The sequence below is a fragment of the Myotis brandtii genome, unplaced genomic scaffold (genome assembly GCF_000412655.1).
Source record: "Myotis brandtii unplaced genomic scaffold, ASM41265v1 scaffold521, whole genome shotgun sequence".
In the NCBI taxonomy this organism is placed as follows: domain Eukaryota; kingdom Metazoa; phylum Chordata; class Mammalia; order Chiroptera; family Vespertilionidae; genus Myotis; species Myotis brandtii.
This window is the reverse complement of record NW_005369870.1, coordinates 2,846,863-2,850,347: the sequence shown is the minus strand read 5'-3', so window position 1 is coordinate 2,850,347 and position 3,485 is coordinate 2,846,863. Positions and strand designations below refer to the sequence as shown.

The 3,485-nt window shown below is 41.2% G+C and overlaps 1 protein-coding gene across 1 annotated transcript in view; it reads left to right on the top strand.

Annotated features, from left to right (window-relative positions):
* Positions 1-3,485, top strand: part of LOC102242911 (WD repeat-containing protein 7) — a 9,216-nt gene that overhangs the window by 1,051 nt on the left and 4,680 nt on the right. The gene's annotated exons all lie outside the window — the stretch shown is intronic.

The following is a 3,485-nucleotide window of genomic DNA, read 5'->3' as shown; positions in this document are numbered from 1 at the left end:
TAAGAACAACAATAGACCGGAAGCAGAGTCTTGGGTTCTGGGCTCAGCCCCTCACTAATTTTAGGAGAGCCATTTAATTTGTATGTGTTATTGGGCATCTGTGACGGGGTCAGTACAACCTCCTCAGTATCGTTGTCATTTATGCAATAGAATACTAAGCTTTTGTGTAAAAGAATGAGAGAATAATCATAACTGCTAACCCCAAGTACTTACTATGGGCCAGACACTTCTGGGAATGCCAGATACCTTAACTCATTTTACCCTCACAATAACCCTATGGGATTAATATCGTCCCCCCCCCCCCATTTTAAAGCTGAGAAAACTGAGGTACAGAGGTTACTTTGTCCAGATTCCCTCTCCCCTCCCCATCATGCACATACATACATATGTTGGGAGAAAAATGTCTAGAAGGATAGACACCAAGCTGTTAATAGTAGTTAACTCTGGAGGAGAAGATTTTGGGATTTTGTGTTTTTGAGGAGAGGGGAAGAGGAGGGCTATTTTTAAAATTATTTTTTCTTTTTTATTGAATTTATTGGGGTGACATTGGTTAATAAAATTATATAGGTTTCAGGTGTACAACTCTACAATGTATCATCTATATATTGTATTGTGTGTTCACCACCCCAAGTCAAATCTCCTTCCATCACCATTTATCTTCCCTATACCCTTTTACCTCCCTTCAGGTAACCACCATGCTATTGTATAGGACTTTCACTTTTTTACTGTATAAATTCCTCTATTGATTAAAAAAAATTTTTTAAACCATGAGCCTGTATCACTTTTGGACATTAAGAAAATGACTAAAAATGTCACAACCCTACTGTGACTTTCAGACCCAAACACTGAAGCACATAAGCAGTGGCCGGGATCCCAAGGCAGAAGGCACACTCCGTTTATCAGAAAGACTTTGGCTGCAGCTCATTCCCAGAACAAGGAGAGGGAGGGGCCAGCCACTTCCAGGCAATTGTAATTCCATCCCCTGACCCTTAGAAGACCCTTGGGCAGCCTGGGCAGGGTGTCTGTTACATCATGGGCCCAAGGGTCACTTGTGAGGCCTGAAAAACTGTGGGGTGAAACCACTGGTCCTGAGAAGTCAGCTGTTTGCATGCTTTGGGTCTTTTTAATTAATCATCTTCTTTATCTGATGACAAGCTGGCAGGGGACAGTCTTTGGCACCTCTCTTTAATTCTTGCGTGCTTACGTGCCTGCATCTTAGTTCTTGGCCATGTTTGTGGTTTCTATGGCGCTGGGTTTTATTCTTGAATTGAGTCAATGACCCTCCCGTTTTCAGAGGAATTGAGTTGTTATTCATTTATGGCTATGCTTTTGTTATCTGTGGTTTCTTCATCCCTCAGGTTTGCCTTGGTTACTTCCTTCTTTTGCTCCCTTGCCTTGTGATTTCTGAGGAGGACTTTGGGTTTCCTGAGTCCTTTTAAATTAGGCCAGAGAGAACATTACCTCATGTTTCTAGTTTTTTACTTTTAAAAAATATATATATTTTTATTGATTTCAGAGAGGAAGGGAGATGGGAAGAGAGATAGAAACATCAATGATGAGAGAGAATCATTGATCAGCTGCCTCCTGCACAGCCCCTACTGGGGATGGAGCCTGCAACCAGGCATGTGCCCTTGACCCAAATAGAACCCTTCAGTCTACAGGCCGATGCTCTATCCACTGAGCCAAACCAGCTAGAGCTGTTTCTAGTTTTTTAAACTGATTTTTTACTGTAAGAAGTTCTAACAATATTTTTTATCATTTCTGGTAGTTTCTATGAACAATTAAGTTCTATTTTAACCTTGCTTTTGCAAAATGTGGATTTAAGTGTTTCCTCCCAGCCTTACTCAGCCTTTGGTAGTATATTGGTATCTAAAAAAAAAAAACCTGTCAAATACTGACTCCCTAGTAGTTCTCACAATACTGTATCTGATGCCTGGTTTAATTAGACCTCATACCATTAGATGTGACCTCTTTCAGATCACTTCTCTTCATGCCCCACTGTTTTTAATTATTGCTTCTACAGCTGACCACCTCTCTTGATGAATCCTTTTGAAGCTTCCATTTCTTTAAAAAAATATATATGTTATTGATTTTTTACAGAGAGGAAGGAAGAGGGATAGAGAGTTAAAAACATCGATGAGAGAGAAACATCAATCAGCTGCCTCCTGCACACTCCCCACTGGGGATGCACCGCAACCAAGGTACATGCCCTTGACCGGAATTGAACCTGGGACCTTTCAGTCCGCAGGCCGACGCTCTATCCACTGAGCCAAACCAGTTAGGTCTTCCATTTCTTTTTTTAAAAAAAATATTTTTATCGATTTCAGAGAGGAAGAGAGAGGGAGAGAAAGAGATAGAAACATCAATGATGAGAATCATTGACCAGCTGCCTCCTGCATACTCCACACTGGGGATCAAGCCCGCAACCAAGGCATGTGCTCTGACCGGGAATCGAACGGTGACCTCCTGGTTCATAGGTTGACACTCAACTACTGAGCCATGCTGGCATTCATATCTTGAAATTTTCTACCAAAGGGGAAAATCAATTAAGATCCTTAGGTTAAGTTGCTAATTCCTTTTCCTTCAGGGTATGAATCCTTTCCTTCACTCTCTTCTCTTTTCCCAGGCTTTAGAAGTAACATTCAAAAATATTTCATTCTAGCTTCTTTAAAAAATCTTTTCCCAGCCCTAGCTAGTTTGGCTCAGTGAATAGAGCATCAGCCTGCAGACTGAAGGGCCCCGGGTTCAATTCTGGTCAAGGGCACATGCCAAGGTTGCGGGCTCAACCCCCAGTAAGGGGTGTGCAGGAGGCAGCCAATCAGTGAGTCTCGCTCATCATATATGTTTCTATCTCTCTCTCCCCTCTCCCTTCCTCTCTGAAATCAATAAAAATATATTTAAAAACAAATCTTTTCCCAGAGTCCCCTAACTACTCATCAAGTTCTGTATTCACATTGGTATGGTCCTATTTTATCTCATCTCTGAATTTACAGAGTTGGCAAGTAGTTAGGCAGGGAAACGTCATGAAGAATCATATTAGCCTGAGCTTTACAATATTATCTCATTTCACCATCACACTTGGCAGGAAATTGAGACTCAGGGCAGTGATGGAACCTGAATGCAGATAACTGACACATGGGAGTTGAGCATCAAAGACAATTATACCCTAACCACAGTGATACTGCATTTTCTTCATGATATTCTTCATCACCGTGTGGCCCTTGTGCCTTGTTATTTTCTTTGTTTAGTTGCTAAGCTGATCAACTGGTTGTTTATTTTGGCTGTATTTAGGCTTTCTATGCTAGTCTTCTTGGCATTGCTGATTATTTATTCTCCTATGTAATAGAGATTTAACTCAGCTGATAAACAAATGTCCCTACCGTACCCCAATTCTAATTTTCCTAGAAGCCTCCCTTGTTAATGATTTGAAGTTTATCCTTGCAGATACACACACACACACACACACACACACACACACACACACT